Here is a 26,001-nt window from a genome sequence, read left to right as displayed (position 1 = left end):
TTGGTAACCCTGCTGCTGCTGCTAAGTCGCTTCAGTCGTGTCCGACTCTTAGCGACCGCATGGAGTGCAGCCCACCAGGCTCCTCCGTCCATGGTAACCCTAAGTTTGTTTTTCTGTCAGTGGATCTATTTCTGTTTTGTACATAAGTTCGTCTGGTGTCATTTTAGGTTCCACATGTAAGTGATACCACATGATATTTGTCTTTTGCTGTCTGGCTTACTTCACTCACTGTAATACTGTCTAAGGTTATCCATGTTCCAAATGGCCCTGTTACATGTTTTTCTTATGGCTAAATAATACACCATTGTCTGTCTGTCTGTATGCTTATATTTATACACACTTGGGGCTTCCAGATGGCTCGGTGGGAAAGAATCTGCCTGCCAGTGCAGAAGCCACAGGAAAAATGGGTTCCATCCCTGGATCAGGAAGATCCCCTGCAGGAGGAAATGGAAACTCACTCCAGGATTCTTGCCTGGGAAATCCCATGGATGGAGGAACCTAGTTGGCTACAGTCCATGAGGTCACAGAGAGCCGAACACGACTGAGTAACTCAGCACAGACACACACACATACACACACACACACACACACACACACACACATACACAGACACAGACACATATACACACACAAACACACACATATATACACACACATACACACACACATATACACACACATACACACAGATATACACACACATATACACACACACATACACATATATATACACACACACATATATACACACACATACACACACACACATATATATATACACATGCACACACAGACACACACACAGAGCACATTTATAAGAAGGTAAATTCTGCCAATTAGAAGGAACTTACCATTTCCTTCTCCAGGGGATGTTCCACACCCAGGCATTGAACCCGTGTCTCTTATATCTCCTATAAATATATACATACACACACACACACCACATTTAAAAGAAGGTGAATTCTGCCAGCTAGAAGGCAGAATTCTCTTCCAAGTGGAAGAGAAGCTCGACCTTCAGGGGAAAATATGGGTCTTAACAGCTGGTTAAAATATCGAACACGACCGACTCTGCTAACTCTACAATTGGATTTCAACCCAATGGTCCGTAGGAAACATCTAACGCTCTCACCCTGCAAACCTGTCTGAATCAGGCAGCACGTGCCTGGGTGCAGCTGAAATAACAGGACAGCAGGTGAGTGCAGAAGCAGGATCACTTCCCCCACTCTGGGCATGGGTCTCATGAGGCTGCAGAAAGCGGTTCAGGGTTAAGCGCCGCTGAGATCTCTGGTGTGTCTCAGAGCCGGGGTATTTCACAGTGGAGGTTGCCTCTTCAACATTCAGATACGGCAGTTCACATGCAGGGGGATTCCCTGGATGAACCCACGTGGTGATTAGACAACTTCAGCAAGTCGGCCTTCACACGGGCGGGGTCTGCAGGTGACGGGGACCATCCTGTCGATTGACCTGGTCCATTCACCTCATCCTCACTTCTTTTCTCGATGTAACAGAAGCATCAGGCACCAGTGGTCACCAGCACGTGTGGCATTATTTTAACAGGTTTAGAAAAAGCCCCTTTGTGTGGAGGTGGGGGGTTTCCCTGATAGTTCAACTGGTAAGGAATCTGCCTGCAATGCAGGAGGCCCCAGTTCGATTCCTGAGTCGGGAAGATTCCCCTGGAGAAGGGACAGGCAACCCACTCCAGGATTCTTGGGCTTCCCTGGTGGCTCAGCTGGTAAAGAATCTGCCTGCAATGCAGCAGACCTAGGTTCGATCCCTGGGTTGGGAACATCCCGTTGGAGAAGGGCATGGGTATCCACTCTAGTATTGTTGCCTGGAGAATTCCATGGACAGAGGAGCCCGGCAGCCTAGTCCGTGGGGTTGCAAAAGAGTCAGAGAGACGTAGTGACTAAACAGTGGCAACAAATTGGAATAAACAGTCCCAATCCCATTTTCCTACCAAAAGCTGGTCAGAAAACTGGAGTCATCCACTGTAACCCATCCGTGACTAACATCATTGGTGACGGAAGAATGCTCTGCATAGAAAAAGAGGGTTAGTTCCCCAAAACAAAGGCAACTGTGTGGCCTTTGGAAGAGGCAAGACCAGCAAAAGTCCACCAGACTTGGTGCCTTAGCTCCAGATGCTGTAACAAAACATCAGAGACCGGGCTAAATGACAGGAATTCATGCTCTCACAGTTCTGGAAGCTGGACGTTCAAGATCACAGCGTGGGCTGATAAAGTCCCGAGGCAGACTCTCTTCCTGGTAGACACGTGGCTGCCTTCTCACCACGTCCTCACGTGGTGCAGAGAAGAGATGTGCTCTCTTTCTCTCCTTATGTGTGTGTATGTGTGAAGTGTCTCCGTTGTGTTAGACTCTTAACACCCATTGGACTGTAGCCCACCAGGCTCCTCTGTTCATGGCATTCTCCAGGCAGGAATACTGGAGTGGGTTTGCCATGTCCTTCTCCAAGGCGATCATGGGGGCCCCACCCTCAAGAGGTCATCTCCATCTCATCACCGCCCAGCTTCTAACACCATTGCACGGAGGGTCAAGGGCTTCAACGTACGAATTTTAGGTGAGGGACACCGTTCGGTCCGTACAACGCAGCCTTTCCTATCCTTGTAAATAGCATCGTTCAGCTGGTCAAAACAAGACGGAAGCTTGATTCTTCCTTGTCCGCCAGATTCAATACGTTTCCACGCCTCGCCAGTTCTGACCGTCACATAGAGTTGCTGTGTGTCCCCTTCTCACCACCACGGCAGCCACCAGCTGAGCCCCAGCCTCCATCGTGCACGTGGACCAGAGCCTTAAGTGTCCTAGGCATCCTACCTTTTGTTGTTGGTCAGTGGCTAAGTCGTGTCCGACTCTTTGCGACCCCATGGACCACAGCACGCCAGGCTTCCCAGTCCTTCACAATCTCCTGGAGCTTGCTCAAAGTCATGTCCATCGAGTCGGTGATGCCATCCAACCATCTCACCCTCTGTCATCCCCTTCTCCTCCTCCCTTCAATCTTTCCCAGCATCAGGGTCTTTTCCAATGAGTCAGTTCTTTGCATCAGGTGGACAAAGTATTGGAGTTTCAGCCTCAGCATCAGCCCTTCCAATGAACATTCAGGACCTTTAGGATGGACCTTTAGGATTTCCTTTAGGATGGACTGGTTGGATCTCCTTGCAGTCCAAGGGACTCTCAAGAGTCTTCCCCAATACCACAGTTCAAAAGCATCCATTCTTTGGTGCTCAGCTTTCTTTATGGTCCAACTCTCACATCCACACATGACCACTGGAAAAACCGTAGCTCTGACTAGATGAAGCTTTGTTGCCAAAGTAATGTCTCTGCTTTTTAAAACGCTATCTAGGTTGTCATAGCTTTTCATCCAAGAGTAAGTGTTTTTTAATTTCATGTGTGCAGTCAGCATCTGCAGTGATTTTGGAGCCAAAGAAAATGAAGTCTGTCACTGTTTCCTTTGTTTCCACATCTATACACAAGCGTGTGTAAAATCGACAGCTAGTGGGAAGCTGCTGCGTAGCTCAGGGAGCTCAGCTCGCTGCTCTGTGATGACCTAGAGGGGTGGACGGGGCGGGGGGAGGCTTAGGAGGGAGGGGTATCTGTACATGTACGGCTGTTCACTTCATTGTTCAGCAGAAGCCAACACATTGTAAAGCAATTATACTCCAATTAAAAAAAAATTATTTTTAAAGATGAATATCACCCCCTTAGGTCGCCCCTGACTTTTCCATTCACTGGGACCTTGCTCACCATCTTTTTAATTCCTTAATACACACATCACATTCCTTACCCTTAATTTCTTTTTATTGTTGTTTAGTTGCTGAGTTGTGTCCGACTCTTTGCAACCATGTGGACGGTAGCCCCACCAGGCTCCTCTGTCCATGGCATTCTCCAGGCAAGGATGCTGGAGCGGGTTGCCATGCCCTCCTCCAGGGGATCTTCCCCACCCAGGGATCAAACCCAGGTCTCTTACAGTGGCAGGGGAATTCTTCACTGCTGAGCTGCCAGGGAAGCCCCTTATTATTGTTATTCACTGCTGATTCCTCCTATTGCAATAGAGGTTTCCTGGGAGCAGGAACTGTCCCTGCTGGGACTCTGTCTACACCTCCCAGGACCTGCGTGTCAAATGAGCAGTTTGTTAGACAGATGAGGGGGAGGGGGTGACTGGTCTCACCTGCCTCCTGCCTCTACAAAGCAGAATCTCGCCCTCCCCCACCCCACCAGGATGTCTTCCTTCTTCTCCTCTCCCTGAGTAACAGTCCATCCCCCAAGGCTGATTTCATAGAGCACATTTTAATCAAGACGGCGACTCCCTCCTTCACATTCAATCTCCAATTAAAATCTCTAATAAGGGTTTCAAAGAGGGAGAAGTCAATGTCATCCATGCCTTAAATAAATGGTCTAGGCGGCACTCTGATACCAAAATTACAGAAGGCATTTTGCTATACATACTGCTAAGTAGGAAAGCAAAAAGAAGTGTCAGTCGCTCAGTCATGTCTGACTCTTGCGACCCCATGGACTGTAGCCCACCAGGCTCCTCTGTCCATGGGATGCTCCAGGCAGGAATACTGGAGTGGGTGGCCATTCTGTTCTGCCGGGGATCTTCCTGACCCAAAACCAAATAAAATACAAACAAGAATAATTGAAAAAGAAGGAAAAAAGGAGGAAGGGGTAAATTCGGAGTTTGGGATTGACATATACACACTGCTGCTGCTGCTGCTAAGTCACTTCAGTCGTGTCCGACTCTGGGTGACCCCAAAGATGGCAGCCCACCAGAGTCCCCGTCCCTGGGATTCTCCAGGCAAGAACACTGGAGTGGGTTGCCATTTCCTTCTCCAATGCAGGAAAGTGAAAAGTGAAAGTGAAGTCGCTCAGTTGTGTCCGACTCTTAGAGACCCCATGGACTGCAGCCTACCAGGCTCCTCCGTGCATGGGGTTTCCCAGGCAAGAGTACTGGCGTGGGGTGCCATTGCCTTCTCCGATATACACACTGCTATATGTAAAATAGATAATACACACCGATAAATATAGGGGCTTCCCTGGTTGCTCAGATGATAAATCTGCCTGCAATGCAGGAGACCCAGGTTCGGTCCCTGGGTTGGGAAGATCCCCTGGAGAAGGGAATGGCAACCCACTCCAGTATTGCTGCCTGGAGAATCCCATGGACAGAGGAGCCTTGAATGGCTACTGTCCATGGGGTCACAAAGGTTGGACACCACTGGCCAACTCACAAGGTCTTTTTATATAGAACAAGAAATTATATTCAGTGTCTTGTAATAATGTATAAGGGAAAAGAATCTGAAAAATATATGTGTAACAGAGTCACGTTGCTATAAATCCAAAACCAACACAACACTGTAAGCTGAGTATATAACAACTATGAGAAGAAAAGGTTTTTGTAACAAAAAATATGATTTAAAAACCTTTGGGATTCAGAGAAAATTGGGGGTATTTGATCCCGAGAAATAAGCAGAGATACAATAGTGTGCATGAAATAGAGAAACATAACCTCAGAGTTTAAAGTGTGAATGCAGGCACTTTGTACGGTGAGAAATCAATTTTTGGTGAAATAGAAAACTGAGGCGGAAAAAAATGTTTCCAGCATGCAGAGGAGAGTTCAAAATGCTTAGGGGGATAAAACATCAACTTAGAGACACTGAGACCACTCACCAAAGCCAAACTGGAAACAGGATTTCCTACAAAGGAATCTGGGCTATATCGACCAGAAGCACTAACTGTAGAAATGATGAAAGATGAGTGTTGCAAGCCAAGAAATAGAAAAATGACTACATGCTGAGCTCTCAGTGAAAATTTGAAAGAAAACCAATTCTACATGTGTTCTGGTAGCATTGTCCAGAAGATTAAAAAAAAAAAAAACTCTACAAGTGCTCATGGAAAGATAAGAGTAGCAGAAGAACCAATATTGGTTTGGCTTCATTTCATCTCAGCTGCAAGAAATGACACAATGATATTGGACTGCCAAGCATTGATGAGGGGAAAAAAAAATCATTATTAAAAATTCCACAGTGAAGGTACTGTAGAATTATCTTTTACCCCCAAAGTAGTGTTCAAATAATTTTCAGTACAGTTAATACAATTCACAATATGGTACCCAATATCACTGTGGACGGTGACTGCAGCCATGAAATTAAGACGCTTGCTCCTTGGAAGGAAAGCTAAGACAAACCGAGACAGCGTGTTAAAAAGCAGAGACCTCACTTTGCTGACAAAGGTCCGTATAATCAAAGCTGTGGTTTTCCCAGTAGTCATGTATGAATGTGAGAGTTGGACCATAAAGAAGACTGAGTGCCAAAGAATTGATGCTTTTGAACTGTGGTGCTGGAGAAGACTGTTGAGAGTCCCTTGGACTGCAAGGAGATCCAAGCAGTCCATCCTAAAGGAAATCAGTCCTGAATATTCATTGGGATGACTGATGTTGAAGCTGAAGCTCCAATCCTTTTGCCACCTGAGGTGAAGAGCCAACTCTTTGGAAAAGACCCTGATGCTGGGAGAGATTGAAGGCGAGAGGAGAAGGGGACGACAGAGGATGAGATGGGTGGATGGCATCACCGACTCGAAGGACATGAGTTTGAGTAAACTCCGGGAGTTGGTGATGGACAGGGAGGCCTGGCGTGCTGCAGGCCATGGGGTCACAAAGAGTCAGATATAACTTAGTAAGTGAACAGCAGTGTATTGCAGTCAGCAACCATCCAGTGCTGCAGACTTGGGGTGTGGAGAGGCAACCAGCTTCCACGTAAACAAATGAATATCCTGCCAGATAGATTTATGCCCTAAATCAAACGTTCTTTGCATTATGCAAATTTTTTGCCTACAGAGCAGTTAGAAAGAGTAAAGAGGGTTTGGTTCTTAATCCACACTTCAAAAAATATCAAAAAAACAGTAAGCGAAACAGATTATGATTTACTAAATTTTTGCAATAATCAGGTCACAGCCAAGTCATCCTTAACTTCAGATCCTTTGAGCCCTGGAACGGGGATAAAATATCTTTAATAGGATTTTCTAATGATGAGAAAATAGTTTGCATATTCTTCTCTGAGGGACAAAATCAAAAAAAGTTGATCGTTATGTGTTTGATACTTTCCTCTGTAAATTAGTGGCCTTTAAAAGTGGGATGGAACTTCCCAGGTGGCTCAGTGGTAAAGCGTCTACCTGCTAAGCAGGAGATGGGGGTTCTGTTCCTGGGTCAGGAAGACCCCCAGGAGAAAGAAATGGCAACCCAGTCCAGTATTGTTGCCTGGAGAATCCCGTGGATAGAAGAGCCTGGCGGGCTGTAGTCCATGGGATTGCAAAGACTCGGGCACAACTTGATCAGTAAAAACAACAGAAAGGGGTCAGGTCTTGTCACATGAAAATTTGGAATTGAAATCCATTTTAAGAATGAAAGTATTCGGAGACTTGCTTGGTGGTCCAGTGGGTAAAGCTCCACACTCCCAATACAGGGAGCCCAGGTTTTATGCCCGGTCAGGGGATTAGATTCCACATGCTGCAAGTAAGACATAGCACAACCAAATAAATAAGTTAAAAAAAATAATAAGCATTGCCGTATTTACTAAAATCCCCTTCACTGCCATGTGCTACAAAAATAAAAAAAATTACAGCTGTTTGGGAAAGCGTTCCAACCATCCATGCCTGTACTGAAATGTTTTTATCCTTTTCATAATTTCAGAAACTCGGGAGGGTGCCTTGACTTTATGGACGGCCCTTGTGGATACACCGAAAATGGAAGTGGTGTGATCCAAATTGGCAAGAGACTAAATTCGCACGCCATGTCTAGAATCGGTGAGTCAGTTCCTGGTGAGTGTGCTTGTCCGTGTGACTAAACATTTGTGTGCATTCCATGAACTGCTTTGTGGGAAGCGTTGTAGCAGTGCTCACAATCGTAGCAGCAATAATGTTGTCAGTAGCGGTCCTAGTGGTAGACGTTACAATTGTAGTGGGAAGCCTAATGCCTGTAGTAGTCATTGTATTAGTACTAAAGGTGTCGCTTCCCTGGTGGCTCACACGGTGAAAGCGTCTGCCTACAAAGCACGAGACCCAGGTTCCATCCCTGGGTCGGGAAGATGCTCTGGAGAAGGAAGTGGCCACCAAGTCCTGTACTCTTGCCTGGGAAATCCCATGGACGGAGGAGCCTGGTGGGCTACAGTCCACGGGGTTGCAAAGAGGCGGACACGACTGAGCCGCTTCACAACAACAAACGCTGGCACCGTTGCAGCACGAGGAATATTTTTAGTAGCTTTTATAGGCACGTTAGTTATCGTGATGGTTACAAGTGTAGGAGTAAACGCAAAGTTGTGGTCGTGGTTGGCATAGTGGCTTCTGCAGCAGTAGCGATTGATGCAGCTGTGGTTGTAATGCAAGTGGGCATAGTAACAGTTGCAGCCGTGCTAATTGTTGCAGCTTTAGGTGTAGCCGTGGCGAAAAGTACAGTAGTTGTGAAAGGCGTGTCTACTGCAGTAGCGTCTGGAATACTCATGCTCCCTGTAGTGCCATTTGCTGTAGCGTAAGTTGTAGCAGGAGCCATAATTGCCGTAGTTCTCACTGTTGCCATTGGAATGGTCGTGCTGGGAAGGACAGTGGTAGCAGTTGCGGAAGTACAAACTATGCGGTCGTTAGACTGGCGGTAAGAATGACAGCGCAGCGGCAGCAGCGATCGATGCAGCGCTGAAGAGCACAGCTGTGCCAGCGGTGTTCGTAATAGTGCTCACAGCCGTGCTCTTGGCCATGCGCGTCGCAGCGGCACTGCTTGCAGCAGCGCCGGTACCAGTGCTTGCAAGTGTTACACTCGTCGTAGGAAAGCTAATAATTATGGTAGGAATCACACTAGCACTAGTTGCATACTTGTAACAGTCGTCACTGTGATACCAGCCATAGCAGCGGTCGTCATGGTAACCGTTACCGTTGAAGTCGTCAAGCTGACGGTTGTAGTAGTCATTGCTCTAGCACCAGTTGGCATAGTCGTTGTAACAGTCGTCACTATCATACCAGCCAAAGCAGTAGTTGTCATGGTGACTGTTACCATGGTAGTCATAAAGCTGACGGTTGTAGTAGTCATTGCTCTAGCACCAGTTGGCATAGTTGTAACAGTAGTCAGGATGATACCAGCCATAGCAGTGATCGTCATGGTAACCGTTACTTTGTAGTCGTGAAGCTGACGGTTGTAGTAGTCATTGCTCTAGCACCAGTTGGCATAGTTGTAACAGTCGTCACTATGATACCAGCCAAAGCAGTAGTCATCACAGTGACTGTTACCATTGTAGTCGTAAAGCTGATGGTTGTAGTAGTAACTGTAGTAGTACTAGTTGGCATAGTCATTGTCGCAGTGGTCACTCTTGTACCAGCCATAGCAGTAGTCATCATGGTAACTCTTACGGTTGTAGTCGTCAAGCTGACGGTTGTAGTAGTCATTGCTCTAGCACCAGTTGGCATAGTCGTTGTAACAGTCGTCACTATGATACCAGCCAAAGCAGTAGTTGTCATGGTGACTGTTACCGTGGTAGTCATAAAGCTGACGGTTGTAGTAGTGATTGCTCTAGCACCAGTTGGCATAGTTGTAACAGTAGTCACGATGATACCAGTCATAGCAGTGGTCGTCATGGTAACTGTTACCGTGGTAGTCGTAAAGCTGACGGTTGTAGTAGTAACTGTACTAGTACTAGTTGGCATACTCATTGTCGCACTGGTCACTCTTGTACCAGCCATAGCAGTGGTCGTCATGGTAACCGTTACGGTTGTAGTCGTCAAGCTGACGGTTGTAGTAGTCATTGCTCTAGCACCAGTTGGCATAGTCGTAACAGTCGTCACGATGATACCAGCCATAGCAGTGGTCGTCATGGTAACCGTTACGGTTGTAGTCGTCAAGCTGACGGTTGTAGTAGTCATTGCTCTAGTACCAGTTGGCATAGTCGTTGTAACAGTTGTCACGATGATACCAGCCATAGCAGTGGTCGTCATGGTAACCGTTACGGTTGAAGTCGTCAAGCTGACGGTTGTGGTAGTCATTGCTCTAGCACCAGTTGGCATAGTCGTTGTAACAGTCGTCACGATGATACCAGCCATAGCAGCGGTCGTCACGGTAACCGTTACCGTGGTAGTCGTCAAGCTGAGGGTTGTAGCAGTGCGTGCTGTAGCACCAGCTGCAGTAGTCTCTGTGCTCGTACAGTGGTTTCCACGCCAGTATCACTGACAGCAGTCCTCCACGTAGACCGTGCTGAGGGTCGGCTCTGGCTGTAGAAGTTTCCCCGCACAAGCTCAGTGGAGCCTCACGGTGACTGTGTGACCCGTCGCCTCCCCTGAGCGGCTTCGGGACCTGTCCACGCTCGCACAGCTCGTGCCCAGCAGAGGCTCAGCCCTGCATCCTCTGTGCTTTGCCAGACTCACCAGAGATAAGGAACAAAGACACACTTTCCACAAAATACACAGAAAAACCCAAAGCCACACAAAAGGAGGGGGTATTCTTCCTGTCCTCAAAGAATTCTCCTAGAAACACAACACTGTAAAGCAGTTGTCCTCCAATTAAAAACAAATTAAAAAAAAAAAAATTTCCACCCTGAGGTCCATCATCTCCAGGAAGAACAAGCCAAGAGGTCACCTCCAAAGACATGCACCTTCAAGATGACGCACGTGGGTCTACATTTAGAGCTTGTCCACGAGAAAAGTCTAGAGTTTTTCTTTGCCATGAAACAGATACTTGAAGGGAAGGATTGTGACAAACCATTGACAAGACGGTTTAAACACGGGGCACCTTGCCACCAAAGTCCGTTTCTCATTAGGACCAGACTCTTGTCCAGATGGGACTCTGCACAGCTTGGCTATTTCTTCCTTCGCCCCTGCACAGCTGTCCTGGCCACAGTGACTGCAGTTACTGAGCCCCGGGGAGCTTTTCGGCCTGACGATGCTTTAGAGCCGAGGTCCCCAACCTTTTTTTGGTGTCAGGGACTGGTTTCACAGCAGATGGACGTTTCCACAGATCGGGGAGTTGGGGTATGGTTTCGGGATTCAAGCACATGGCATTTCTTCCATGCCCTGTATTTCCATTCTTAGGACGTCAGCTCAGAGCATCAGGCATTGGATCCTGGAGGCCGGGGACTCCAGTAGTCACATCTCTGGGATCAGAGCTCATCTTCAGAACTTGACGGAAAACCCACTTGCATCCCCATTTGGTACCTGGCGTGTACAACCAGCCCAGGGGTGGAATTCCCAGTCCCACCCATGCAGGCTGCACACGGCAGCCCCATCGCTTTGTGCCCGGCGCTGTGTCTTCTGTGGGGCCGCCTCCCTGACAGAGCTTGCATCTTCTCAGCGCAGGTCGTTATGACTTAGATCCCATCTCTGGTTTCCACTGGGATGGCAGGTGCTGTGACCTTCACGGGACTTTGGGGAGCGCCATTTTCAGGCAAGCCAAGCTGTGCTTTTTTCTGTTTGTTTTGTGAAATAGATACATATTATTGAAGTGTAGTTGACTTACAATGATTCAGGTGCCCAGCCAGGTGATTCAGTTGTACAAATACACACATATATTACTTTTGAAGTTATTTTCCATCATAAGTTATTATAAGATATTGCCTATAGTTCCCTGTGCTCTACACTAAACCTCTGTTGCTTGTTGCAGAGCTATTTTTTAATGAGAAATCTGACATTCTATTCATACTAAATCAAATGAGTGGAATCTAAATGTCATGAGTTTTTAGTTAGGCAAAAATTTATAAGTTTTCTAAAACATATCAGTTCAGTTCAGTTCAGTCGCTCAGTCGTGTCCGACTCTTTGTGACCCCATGAATCGCAGCACACGTATTATACATATTTATCTGTAATATGCAAAAGCTTTTCTACTATACTTGATAAAGGCTTGAGTTCAGTTCAGTCACTCAGTAGTGTGTAACTCTTTGTGACCCCATGGACTGCAGCACACCTGTCCATCACCAACTCCCAGAGTTTACTCAAACTCATGTCCATTGAGTCAGTGATGCCATTCAACCATCTCATCCTCTGTCATCCCCTTTTCCTCCTGCCCATCGTTCCCAGCATCAGGGTCTTTTCAAATGAGTCAGTTCTTCCATTTAGGTGGCCAAAGTAGTGGACCTTCAACTTCAGCATCAGTCCTTCCAATGAATATTCAGGACTGATTTGCTCTAGGATGGACTGGTTGGATCTCCGTGCAGTCCAATGGACTCTCAAGAGTCTTCTCCAACACCACAGTTCAAAAGCATCAATTCTTGGGCACTCAGCCTTCTTTATGGTCCAACTCTGACATCCGTGCATGACCACTGGAAAGACCATAGCTTTCACTAGATGGACCTTTTGTCAGCAAAGTGATGTCTCTTGTATAACACATACAGACATATAGAAACATACGTGCCCATCACCACACGTACATACAGACATAGACACATGTACAAATGCACTTTATGTCTATTCAGCTTTATTAAAAACATAACTATTGGGACTTTCCCTGGTGATCCAGTGGTTAAGAATCTGCCTTGCAATGCAGGGGACACAGATTTCCACCCCTGGTCCAGTTAGATCCCGCCTGCCACAACGCAGCTAAGCTCGTGCAAAACTACTAAAGCCCACACGGCTGGAGCCCATGCTTCACAGCAAGTTACCGCCATGAGACGTCCATGCCCCTCAGCTGGAGAGTAGCCCTCCCCCTTTTCTGCAACCAGAGACAGCCCCTGTGCAGAAATGAAGACCCACCACAGCCAAAATTTAAACAATAAATCTTTTCTTAAAAAGGCATAACTATTAAAGTACAGTCAGTAGAACTATATTTTGCATCTACTCATTGGACAACCTGTCTTGATGTCTTTTGAAATCACTGGATAACCTGCTTCACATTTTGAAATATTGATGCTATTTCATTATATATACACGTTTCCCCAGACAGGTAGGATCAGAAAGCTTGTCCCTTTGTGTTCCAACGTAGGCAAAGTGGGGACATTCAGAAGACAATGATCAATTATCACTTGCCCTGGATAGGACAATGACTCCGCGGTAAAAGAATCTGCTTGCCATGCAGGAGACTGCCTGCAATTCAGGAGACATGGGTTCGATCCCTGGGTCAGGAAGATCCCCTGGAGAAGGAAATGGCCACCCACTCCAGTATTGTGGCCTGGAGAATTCCCTGGACAGAGGAGCCTGGTGGGCTACAGCCCATGGGATCACAAGGGTCAAACATGAGTCAACGACTAAACCTCCACCACCCCCAAAGGACAAGGTTGTTGCATTTGGTATGATTACTAATGTAATGTCTTTCTCTTTCTTTGCCCTGGACCCCTGTCCACAGCCCCCTGGGATGGGAGACATATGCCTTTAGGTATCACACATTCAGAATTAACTTAACTCAAACATCCAGGCTGCCCATGACTTCTCAAGTTGAAACACGAAATTAACCCGCACGGGTCTTCTACAATTTCCTTTTTCCTCTAATCTGTGAGAAAGATGGGTTCTTGGAAAAAGTGAGACAAGTCAGACATCAACGATAAGGAGAAAACATCGGCGGGCCTTCTTTTTCTTTGTTGGTGGTTTAGTCGCTAAGTCATTACCAAAATCTTGTGATCCCATGGACTGTAGCCCACCAGGCTCCTCTGTCCATGAGATTCTGCAGGCAGGAATGCTGGAATGGGTTGCTGTTCCCTCCTCCAGGGGATCTTCCCTCCTCCAGAGCATCTTGCTGACTTAGGGATCAAACCGAGGTCTCCCCCATTGTGGGCAGCTTCTTTACCATCTGAGCCCCCAGAGAGAAGGCAGATCCCTCACTGCTGGACCACCAGGGACGTCCCAGGTATTCTATTTAGGGTTTTTTTTTTTTTTTCTTCCTGTCCTGAAAAGGCTAGTGAATCTTCGGTGGGTTGATTTTGTTCTCATCTTTTGCTTGCTTTAAAATTCTGGAAAAGTGAATTATCAGTCAATGGATTTTTATGTTTGAAATAAGGGTCCAGGTGTCTACAAGATCACTCCCCTGCACTCAGAGGTCAGAAAAGGCCATCTGGAGACATCTAATGTAACACGTGAAGGGGACATGGACATAGCCAGCCATGAGCTGGAGGGTATTCCAGGAAGGAATACTGGTCCCCTCTGTTAAGAATCTGAAGAAGTTCAGACTGGTTCGGGGTGGATTCATGGAAGAGTCTGGGGTTGGGGAGGAAGGGGTGTGGGAAGAGTAATAGCTGGGGAAAGAGAGACAGGAAATTCGGGCAAAAGGCAGGCGTTCTGTCACCCAGTGGCTGATTGCCCATGTTAAGCCGGAAAATCCTTTAGTCCTAACTTGCCAAGTGATAGATGTGGAGTTTCTGGCTGTACCTGGGAGTGGTTCTGGGCTGGAATCCTGACAGTTGGGTCACCTGTCACCCCTTCAGGTATACTGCCTCATGTCAGCCTGCGGTGGACGCGGGTGTTATATCTGCCAGGGTTCTGCAGGGAACCAGTCGGTAGGATCCATCCATCCCCCCATCTATCTGTCCACCCATGGTATCTACTTATCTACCTGTGTGTCTGTCCATCCATCCATCCATCCTTCAGTCATATCTATCCATCCATCCATCATATCTATCCATCCATCCATCCCTCAGTCATATCTATCCATGCATCCATCATATGTATCCATCCATCCATCATCTCTATCCATCCATGCATGCATTATATTCTATCTACCCATCTATCTATCATTTCTCTATCCATCATCCATCAATCATATCTATCTGTCTGTCTATCCATCCATCCTTCATATTTATCTGTCTATCCATCTATCCATCAGCGATATCTGTCTGTATGTCTATCCATCCATCAATCATATCTATTTGGCTATCCATCCATCCATTGTATCTGTCTATCTATCCATCCATCCATCCATCATATCCATCTATCCATCCATCCATCATATCTATCTATCCATCCATCATATCTGTCTATCCATCCATCCATCCATCCCTCATATCCATCTATCCATCCATCCATCATATGTATATATCCATCCATCATATCCATCTATGCATCCATCCATCATATCTGTCTGCCCATCTATCCATCCATGTCTATTATCTACCTGTCAATCATCTATGTATCATCCATCTACCTATTAACTGTCTACATCTATCTCTATTATCCATCAATTGTCTATTCATCTATATCAATATGTATAATTTTATCTGTATATATAGTATCTACCTATTAACCATCTATCTGTAACTGTACCTATACCTATATCTGTCATCCATCCATCCATCCATCTGCCTATCATCTATCTCTGTCAACCTGTCTGTCTATGTCTATTATCTGTCTCCATATCTATCAATCATCTGTCCATCTATATCAATACCTCCATCTGTTTACCTATCTGTATCGATTATCTACCTGCCATCAGTCATCTGTCTATATCTATACCTATTGTTGTTCAATTTCTAAGTCACATCCAACTCTTTGTGACCCCATGGACCGCAGCATGCCAGGCCTCCCTGTCCATCACCAACTCCCAGAGCTTGCTCAAACTCATGTCCATCAAGTCGGTGATGCCATCCAACCATCTCATCCTCTGTCGTCCCCTTCTCCTCCTTCCTTCAATCTTTCCCAGCATCAAGGTCTTTTCCAATGAATCAACTGTTTGCATCAGGTGGCTCAAGTATTGGAGCTTCAGATTTATCATCAGTCCTTCCAGTGAATATTCAGGCTTAATTTCCAAAGAGAGCTTTATTTTTAAGGAATTAGCTCATGCAGTTGTGGGAGCTGACAAGTCCATCACCTTCAGGGTAGGCCAGCAGGCTGAAGACCCAAGAAAGAGCTGATGTTGCAGCTGAAGAAGCCCAGAGACCATCTGCTGGCAGAATTCCTTTTTTTGCTCAGGGCAGGTCAACCCTTAGGCTATTGATGCCTTCAACTGACTAGACGAGGCCCACCAACATCGGGGAGGGCAGTCTGATTTACTCAGAGCTCACCGAGTAAAATATTCATCTTGTACCAAAAAAAAACCAAAACAAAACCTCACAGAAACATCCAGAATTATGTTTGATTGCCTCTGGGGACTGAAGGTCAGCCACGTTTACCAATAAAACCAGCCATCACAGGCCTTTCACACAGCCTGAATCTACGCCCAATTCAGGGAGAGAAAGAGAGAGAGACCCGTGATAGAATGACTAAAGTCTTACCTGGGGATAGGAGCTAACACCTCTCAAACAGAAACTTCACAGCTGTGCCTTCCTCACTCAACAGGGGTCTGCCTCACTGACTAAAGTTTCCTTGCCAAGCTAAATGTTAGGTAGAATTTCCCCACCTTTCTGCCTCATCTACCTGGCATTTTCGAGCTGCTTCAAGGTACACCCCTCACTGCCTGTTGTTTATCCTCATGGACACAGGGTTCAGCCTTCCTTACAGAGTCTGATAAAATATGATGACAGCCTGGTGCGTTTTGGGGCACAAATACATTTCATCAGTGGATTATTTTTGGACAATCAGGGCAAAAGGTATGAGAGACTTTGAGGCTTCTCAAACTTGACTGGGTACTTGATCCCCTGGAACCTTGTGAAAATACAGATCGTCATCCAGCAGGTCTGGGTGGAACTGAGGTTTTCGCATTTCAAACAAGCTCTCAGGTGGGATCAGTGATGTTGGTCCATGGACTACATTTATACCATCAACGTATAGACCTCTGGGCTTCCCTCGTGGCTCAGCAGTAAAGAATCCGCCTGCCAAGCAGGAGATGTGCATTCAAACTCTGCGTCAGGAAGCAGGAGATGTGGGTTCGATCTCTGGGTCAGGACTATCTCCCTGAGAAGGAAATGGCAACCCCCTACAGTATTCTTGCCTGGAGAATCCTATGGACAGAGGAGCCTGGTGGGCTGTAATCCCTGGGGTCACAGTCAGACACGACTTAGTAACTAAACAACAACAAACAGATCTTTACATTTAGAAAAGGATGTGAAAGTCGCCGAGTCATGTCCAACTCTTTTTGGACCCCAGTCCATGGGATTCTCCAAGCCACAATACTGGAGTGGGTAGCCGTTCCCTTCTCCAGGGGATCTTCCCAACCCAGGGACCGAACCCGGGTCTCCCACATTGCAGGTGGATTCTTTACCGGCTGAGCCACCAAGGAAGCCCAGACACATTTAGACAACCAGGACCCAAACTGGGCACAAACAAGTCTCTTGATTTCTTGTTTCTATAAGACCTCATCACCTGAGCTTCTGTAAGTCCTTGGGTATCATCAAAGCAAGGTGTTGGCCCTACACCCGGAGGCCTGGTACTTGGGAAGGTTGTGGCCAGCCAGGGTGTCTTTCTGGGACGTTAGCTTCTTGTCATGACCCAAGAAGCTCATTCACCACATGCGAGAACGTCGTGATGCATGAACGTGGTGCAGACTCCCAAGGCTTCAACAAAATTATTCACTCCTATTCAAATGCTGGTGGCCCAGATGGTAAAGAATCCGCCTGCAATGCAGGAGACCCAGGTTCAATCCCCGGGTCAGGAAGATCCCCTGGAGGAGGTCACAGACAGAGGAGCCTGGCGGGGCTACAGTCCATGGGGTTGCAAAGAGTCAGACGTGACTGAGCAACTCACGCTTTCACGCTATTCAAACGTACTCATATTGCAGCGTGAAAAGCCAGGAGCAAGGTAGCCAGGAGGGACACTTAGCTTAGGTCGACAGATTCCCACCGACTCTCAGGGTCCAGGCACACAGAACCCCTCATAGCACCCAGCTGCCACTCCAGTCCATTGACAACCAGCCAGCGGGCTCCAGCATGTCCTCCACTCCTGTTTCTGCAGAATGGTTTCTGTATTGCATTCCTTTCTTTGCGGGGCTGCGTTGGGTCTTCATTGCTGAGTGCGGGCTTTCTCTCGTTGGCGTTGAGCGTGGGCTCCTCTCGAGTTGTCTTGCACGGGCTTTTCATTGCGGTGGCTTCCCCTGTTTGCAGCTTTTTCGGGCTCTAGGGCATAGGCTCAGTAGTTGTGGCACGCGGGCTTAGTTGCTCCGAGGCCTGTGGGATCTTCCCGGACCAGGGATTGAAGCCGGGTCTCTTCCCTGCATTGGCAGGCAGGTTCTTATCCACTCCACCACCAGGGAAGCCCACAGAACAATTTCAGTTGCACTGGTTTTGAAGGGGGGCGCATGGAAGAGCAAAGCAGGAGGCTTCGCTGTGTGGACAGACAAAGGCCACCTGCCTTTTCAGTAAAGAAAGGAAGCTGCAGGGGTCAGGATCTCAGCCCCTGCAGCCGCCCCCAAGGGTGCACCCTCGGGGGACTCAGGGTGGAGAAAAACAGGAGGCTGGCCCCAGAGCGCTGAGGTGCCCATCAAAGGAATGATTTCAGTGAGCCCAGACTCTTGCAGCTTCCCAGACACAGAAAAGCCCTAAATTCATCCACTAGAGATGTTCCTATTTTGTGACCTTTATAGTAATCTTTTGATTTCAACTACATGCGTTTTAGGTTTGTCTGTTTTTGCAAAACTTCATATACATCCTGGCCCCTCCCATGCCTCTTTGGGACAGACCCTCCAAGCTCTCTGAGAGGCTGTTTCCTAGGCCATAGTCCTCAGTAAAGTCACCAAAGGAAATCAAACCAGTGCATCGTAAAGGAAATCCATCGTGAATATTCATTGGAAGGACTGATGCGGAAACTCCAATCCTTTGGCCACCTGATGCAAAGAGCCGACTCACTGGAAAAGACCCTGATGCTGGGAAAGATTGAAGGCGGGAGGAGAAGGGGACGACAGAGGATGAGATGGTTGGATGGCATCACAGACTCAACGGACTTGAGTTTGAGTAAACTCCGGGAGTTGGTGATGGACAGGGAGGCCTGGCGTGCTGCAGTCCATGGGGTCGTAAAGAGTCAGATACAAAAAAACAAAAACAAAAACAAAAAAAAAGTCAGATACGATTTGGCAACTGAACTGCAACAACAAAGTCATTAAATAAAACAGATTTTCTAATTTGAAGTTGTGCATTCTTTTTTTTTTCAGTCGACTGCTGATTGCACAGAGCCATGACCAAAGTCAAAGAAGGAAAAACAAATCGGAATTTGGTGGGCTGCGTGGAAATATATCTAGGTTTATATGGACCAGGTCACAGCCGGATCTGACTTCTGAGCCCATGTACCTGGCACAGATAAACTGAAGAGTCCTAATATTTATCCTACTTCCTATTCCTCTAGTTTCCAAAATAATGCATGTGAAAATTAAATTATATTAGCTGTATAGGATAATAGGGTTTCCCCAGTGGCCTAGTGGTAAAGAATCTTGCCAATGCAAGAGACATGGGTTCGATCCCTGGGTCGGAAAGATGCCCTGGAGAAGAGCATGGCAATCCACTCCAGTATTCTTGTCTGGAGAATCCCATGGACAGAGGAGCCTGGTGGGCTACAGTCCATGGGGTTGCAGAGAGTCAGACAGGACTGAGCAACTGACACTTATAAATATGTATATTGAATACATTTGGTTATATTTATATAAAAACATATAAGTATATATATATATGATTTCAAAAACTAAGAGAGAATAAATATATATGACTTCACACGTTGCTCCAAAACTGAGATAGGATACATTCCTGCTGTTTTGTCTTCCGTGGCATGTCAGATCTTAGTTCCCCAAAGTCGCACCTCCTGCATTGAAAGGTGAACTGTTAACTCCTGGACCGTCAGGAAGTGCCAATTCCTGCTGTTTTAAACTACCAGCTTTGGGGTGTTTTATTACAAAAGCCCCTGGAAACAAAAACCCCACCTAGACATCTTAGCAGAGAGAAATCTCACAGAAACACATGCATAAGCTAGGAGTTTCCCAGTGGCTCAGCGGTAAAAAACCTGTCTGTCAATGTAAGAGACGCGTATTTGATCCCTGGGTTGGGAAGATCCCCTAGAGAAGGAAATGGCAACCCACTCCAGTATTCTTGCCTGGAGAATCCCACGGACAGAGGAGCCTGGCAGGCTGAAGTCCATCGGGTCGCAAAGACTCGGACATGACTAAGCAACAACTCAGGCATAGCTGCCTAATAGAATACACGTTGGTGATTTAAGTGCTTGTGAGGAGAAACAGAACAGTCCGAATACAGAGTTCTCTGTGTTTCCTGGGAGCTGCTTGCAGCAGGAGGCGTGGGGGACGGGCGTGTCCAGGCAGGTTTGCTTTGGAAGCCTTTCGGGCATGGTTTCCAAACCTCTCCAAGAAAGCCTCACCAGGATTTCGAAGCTGGCGGGGAAATGGTGCTGTGATTCCAGATGGCTCCAGAGCTGTGCAAGCCGCACACGTTAACCATTAAGTCTAAGGAAACGGGGAGCCCTTACCTGGATCCCACTGGACCCATGCCCAAATGACGGCTGGAGGGTGCTTACCACACAAAGCAAGGGGAGAAGCCCGCATACCCTGCAGCGGGCACAAAACTCTTTTTCTTTTGCGTTCTATGCTCATTCCCTAATATTCCTCTTAGGAAGTGTCAACTGAAACAAGCAAAAAAAGCACAGCCTGAGAGTTGTGACTTAACATTTTTCTTCTTCTGTCCTTCAGTCGTGTCCGACTCTTTGTGCCCCGTAGACTGCAGCACACCAGGCCTCCCTGTCCATCACCAACTCCAGGAGTTGAGTCAAACTCATGTCCATCGAGTCTGTGATGCCATCCAACCATCTCATCCTCTGTCGTCCTTTTCTCCCACCTTCAATCTTTCCCAGCAGCAGGGTCTTTTCCAATGAGTCAGCTCTTCGCATCAGGGGGCGAAAGTATTGGAGTTTCAGCTTCAGCATCAGTCCGTCCAATGAGTATGCAGGCTTGATGTCCTTCAGGATGGACTGGTTGGATCTCCTAGCTGTCCACGAGACCCTAAGAGTCTTCTCCAGCACCATTGTTTACATAGCGTCTTTTCTAATCGATTTATCACTTGTCTTTCGAACATAAAGCGTTCCTCACTGTGAGAGCTGCAGGCAGTTGGGACCGCAGTTGGCGGGTGGTCTCAGGGGCTCTCCGTGAGGATGAAGGTGGTTCTCTCACCAGATGGCATGGTAGGACCCGAGTTCTGTTTAGAGCAGCTTATGATATGCCTCGTCAGTAGGAGCCTGCAAGAGCTTCTTGAACTGAATGCCTGTGTCAAGTCCAGATTTGATCTGTGCAAGCTAAGTCGCTTCAGTCGTGTCCGACTCATTGCGACCCCATAGAGGGTAGCCCCACCAGGCTCCTCCGTCCAGGGGAGTCTCCAGGCAAGAATACTGGAGTGGGCTGCCATGCCCTCCTCCAGGGGATCTTCCCGACCCAGGGATGGAACCCGCGTCTCTTAAGTCTCCTGCATTGGCAGGCGGGTTCATTTACCACTTGCGCCACCTGGGAAGCTCCAATCCCATCAAAGCCCAGGTCTGATGCTTGATCGTGAAATCAGCGCATGCCACGTAGAAACGACGTTACACCCCGGCCCCCTCGGTGTGGCTGGCTTGATCGTTACGCCCTCCTTGACTTGCCTGGTTTCCTCCTTTGTCCGACCTCCTGACCCCTCACCCCGCACGAGAGCCCCTTCCCCCTGCCTGCATTCGATCCTCAATCCAGGCTCTGCTTCGGGAAAACGGTCAGTGGAGACACATGACTTTCTCTGATGGAGTTTAAGGCTGCGGGCGGGTGGGGTCTGCTCTCACCCTCTGGGAATCCTCTGCCATTTCCATGAGCAGAGACCTGCCCTCCAGTGCAAGCCCTGTGTCTTTCTTGGAGGGCTCTGTTGATCGCTGAAACCCACTGGAGTCACCAGGTGGGAGTCTGCAAAAGCCCCACAGCCCCGCCGGTCACTAGGGCACTTGTGCGGTGTTGTTTAGTGGCTCAGTCCTGTCCAACTCTGTGCAACCCCATGGACTGTAGCTGGCCAGGCTCCTCTGTTTGTGGGATTCTCTAGGGAAGAATACTGGAGTGGGTTGCCATGCCCTTCTCCAGGGGATATTCCCGACCCAGGGATGGAACCTGGGTCTCCAGCACTGGCAGGCAAATTCTTCACCGTCTGAACCACCAGGGAAGCCCTGCAAATGCACAAGGAGTATAAATACCCCACCTCCCACACCTGTCCCCCAGATCACCCTGGGAACTCGTTTACACCGTTTCTCACAGCATCACCACGATACTACCCTCCCCAGTCACCTTGATGGGGCTGGCTCGGTAATTCCTCCCGCTCCTTGGCCAGTTTCAATCCTTGTGTGACCTCCTTGGACTTTGCCCAAATTTGCCCAAGTTCATGCCCATTGAGTCTGTGATGCCATCCAACCGTCTCATCCTCTGTCGCCCCCTTCTCCTCCCGCCTGCAATCTCTCCCAGCATCAGGGTCTTTCTCAGTGACTCAGATGTGATATTTGGGCCGACTCCAGGAGATAGCAAAGGGACAGGGAAGCCTGGCGTGCTTCAGCCCTCGGCAGTCGCAAAGAGTCGATCACGACTTGCTGACCGAACAGCAAACGACCTCTGTACCTACTCTGCTAGAGCCCCCTGTCCCAGCCTGCGTGCAGCTCACAACCCAGGCTGAGTTTCTGGAAGCAGGACGGTGGAGACGGGATGCGTCCACCTGCTGTGTCGAGAACAGTCTATGATGATGCTGGAGACGGGGATGGCCCGTGTTGCGTACAGAGGACGTCTGAGCAGAGAGGCTGGTACTTTGAGCATCCTGGAGATGGAGGTGGGTGAGGAGAAGCACCCTCTCTGGGGCTTTGATGAGCCACACGCATATACGAAGGGAGTATGTGTGTTTGTCTGGCCTTCTCCTTCCCCCGTGGATCCTCTCTGGTTCCTGATGACTCTGTGTCTTCTCACTTTGCCATCTCCACTTCTCCGCCTTGACACCCGTCACCGCGGTCTGGCTCACTGACACCATCGCACCATTGAAGGCTTTTGGGGAGCGAGGTGTAGGCGTCAGACACTCGGCCAGGCACCGGGCAGACAGAAATGAGCCCTTGCTGGAGCCCCAGGGTGTGATGAACAGATGCCAGAGATCATCAGGATATGCGGTAAAATGGTACCAAATCTGTCTCCTGTGAGCGTAAGTTTGGGGAAACAGAACTGGTCAGTCTTTGCTGAGGAGTGGGGTTTGTTTTTGTTTTTTGAGCTTTTTATTTTGTATCGGGGGAGAAGGAAATGGGTAGTCACTGCAGTATTCTGGCCTGGAGAATCCCATGGATGGAGGAGCCTGGCGGGCTGCAGTCCATGGGGCCGCAGAGAGTCAGACACGACTGAGCGACTTCACTCTCAGTGTCAGACTGCCATCCTCCCCCAAACTCCCCTCCAGCCAGGCTGCCACGTGGCACTGAGCACAGTTCCCGGTGCTGGACAGCAGGTCGTTGCTGGTTCTCTATGTTAAATACAGCCGTGTGTCCATGTCCATCCCAGACTCCCTGACTATCCCTTCCCCCATCCTTCCCCCTGGGAACCATCAGGTTATTACAGAGGATTTTGGAGAAGGCGATGGCACCCCACTCCAGTACTCTTGCCTGGAAAATCCCATGGATGGAGGACCCTGGTAGGCTGCAGTCCATGGGGTCGCTAGGAGTCGGACACAACTGAGCGACTTCCCTTTCACTTTTCACTTTCATGCACTGGAGAAGGAAATGGCAACCCACTCCAGTGTTCTTGCCTGGAGAGTCCCAGGGACGGGGGAGCCTGGTGGGCTGCCGTCTCTGGGGTTGCACAGAGTCGGACACGACTGAAGCGACTTAGCAGCAGCAGCAGCAGCAGCAGCAGCAGAGCAGACTTCCTGTGCTGTCCAGCAGGTCCTTGCTGGTTCTCCATGTTAAATACAGCCGTGTGTCCATGTCCATCCCAAACTCCCTGACTATCCCTTCCCCCACCCTTCCCCCTGGTGACCATAAGGTTATTGCAGAGTATTGAGCAGAGTCCCCTGTGCTGTCCAGCAGGTCCTTGCTGGTTCTCCATGTTAAATACAGCAGTGTGTCCATGTCCATCCCAAACTCCCTATCCATTTACCGTGTCTTTCCCCGCTGGCAAGCGTAAGTTCGTTCTCTAATAAGTCTGTGAGTCTCTTTATGTTTTGTAAGTTCATTTGTGTCATTTGTTTTTAGAGTCCACATATAAGGGATGTTATGTGATATTTCTTCTTCTCTGTCTGACTTTATGACTAGTTTTTTTTTTAATTTTTAATTTTACAATAAGGGCATTATAGTATTGTGATGGTTTTTGACGTACGTCAGTATGAATTGGCCATAGGCATACACATGTCCCCTCCCTCCTAACTTCCCCCATCTCCCTTCCCACCCCACCCTTCCAGGTTGTCTGAGAGCACAGGCTTTGGGTGCCCTGCTTCATATATCAAACTCCCACTGGCCTAATTGAAGTATGGTTGACTTACAATATTGTATTAGTCTCAGGTGTGCAGCAAAATGATTTAGTTACACATGAATCAGCTCAGTCCAGTCGCTCAGTTGTGTCCGACTCTCTGTGACCCCTCAGACCGCAGCACGCCAGGCTTTCCTGTCCATCACCAACTCTCAGAGTTTGCTCAAACTCATGTCCATCAAGTCGGTAATGCCATCCAACCGTCTCATCCTCTGTCATCCCCCTTCTCCTCCCGCCTTCAGTCTATACATGAATATATACGTATATTTTTTGGTTCTTTTCCATTATCGATTATTAATATAGTTTCCTGTGCTTTACTAGTAGGTCCTTGTTTATTTTACATACACTAGTGTGCATCTGCTAAATCCAACCTCCTAAAGTCATCCCCTCCTGCCCCTCTGGGGACCATAAGTTTGGTTTCTATGTCTGTGAGTCCGTTTGTGTTTTGTAAGTCAGCTCACTTGTACTACTTTTTAGAGTCTACATATAAGTGATATATTTGCCTTCCTCTGACTCACCTCAGTCAGTAGGATCATCCCTGGGTCCAGCCATGCTTCTGCAAATGGCATGGCTTCCTTCCTTTTTATGGCTGCGTAATATTCCATTCGTATATGTACCGCATCTCCTTGATCCATCATCTGTCGCTGGACACTTGGGTTGCTTCCACGTCCTGGCTGTTGTAAATAGTGATGCAGTGAGCAGCGGGGGGCGTGTATCGTTTTGCATTAGCGTTGCCTCTGCATGTGTGTCCAGGAGCAGACTGGCTTGATGGATTTTTCCTGTTTGGAAGAAGCTCTGTACTCTTCTGCATAGTGGCTGTGCCGCGTTCATCACCGTCATCAACGTTTACCACCGCGACCACCACGTCATCACCATCACCGGCCTCACCGTCATCAGTATCATCACCATGACTTTCACCAGCATCAGCATTATCACCGCCCTCATCCTCACCGCCATCGTCCTCAGCATCGCCGCCATGACGCCCACCGTCATGACGTCACGACGTCACGACGTCTGTGTCGTCATGACGCTCGTCGTCGTCATGACGCTCGTCGTCGTCATGGCGCTCACCGTCTTCATCCCCGTCACGCTGCCCATCCGCGCCATCACGGCCGTCATCACGAGGTTCACCATCAGTGTGGCCACCGTCGCCTCCGTCAGCATCGTCAGCTCCGTGATGACTCACATCACGATCGCCACCGTCACCAGCAGGCTCACCGCCGCCCTCCACGTTGCCACCAGCACCGCGCTCACCGTCGTCCCCACCACCATCCTCAGCGTCATCACGTCCACCGTCACCTCCTCCACCGTCATCACCATCACCAGCGCCACCGACACCATCGTCGTGTTACAGAAGCAGAGCCTCGCTCACGGTCACGGAGCTGACACTGTTATTCACACACAGACCTTCCCAACGCAAGGCTCTCTCTTCCCATCCGCGTACCACGTGCCAGAAGCCGTCCTTCAAAGACAGACGCAGCGTGCCCTTTCCTCTCCTCGTCTTCTCCCTACTTGCCCCCTGGAATGGGGAACCACCCCCTGGACCACAAGGATACGGACCATGACTCAGGGTGTAGGAGCAGGGAAATGCAAGAACCCTGCTTTCTGAGGACTGACACCAGCCCTGGACTGCTCCTCGGGGTGACCTTTACATGCGACAACATCACATGCCCCCCATTTTCCAGCACTGCTCTTTT

General features: G+C 48.3%; 1 protein-coding gene across 1 annotated transcript in view; it reads left to right on the top strand.

The window, feature by feature from the left end:
• The window catches only part of DHRSX (dehydrogenase/reductase X-linked), a 213,701-nt gene extending 203,079 nt beyond the window's left edge, over positions 1-10,622 (top strand). The window contains exon 8 of the mRNA XM_044936703.2: positions 7,694-10,622. The gene's annotated coding sequence lies outside the window, so the exon portion shown is untranslated. The remainder of the gene's footprint in view (positions 1-7,693) is intronic.
• Positions 10,623-26,001: the final 15,379 nt, after the last annotated feature.

Source organism: Bubalus bubalis, chromosome X (genome assembly GCF_019923935.1).
Source record: "Bubalus bubalis isolate 160015118507 breed Murrah chromosome X, NDDB_SH_1, whole genome shotgun sequence".
Lineage (NCBI taxonomy): Eukaryota > Metazoa > Chordata > Mammalia > Artiodactyla > Bovidae > Bubalus > Bubalus bubalis.
This window is presented reverse-complemented; position numbering and strand designations above follow the sequence as displayed.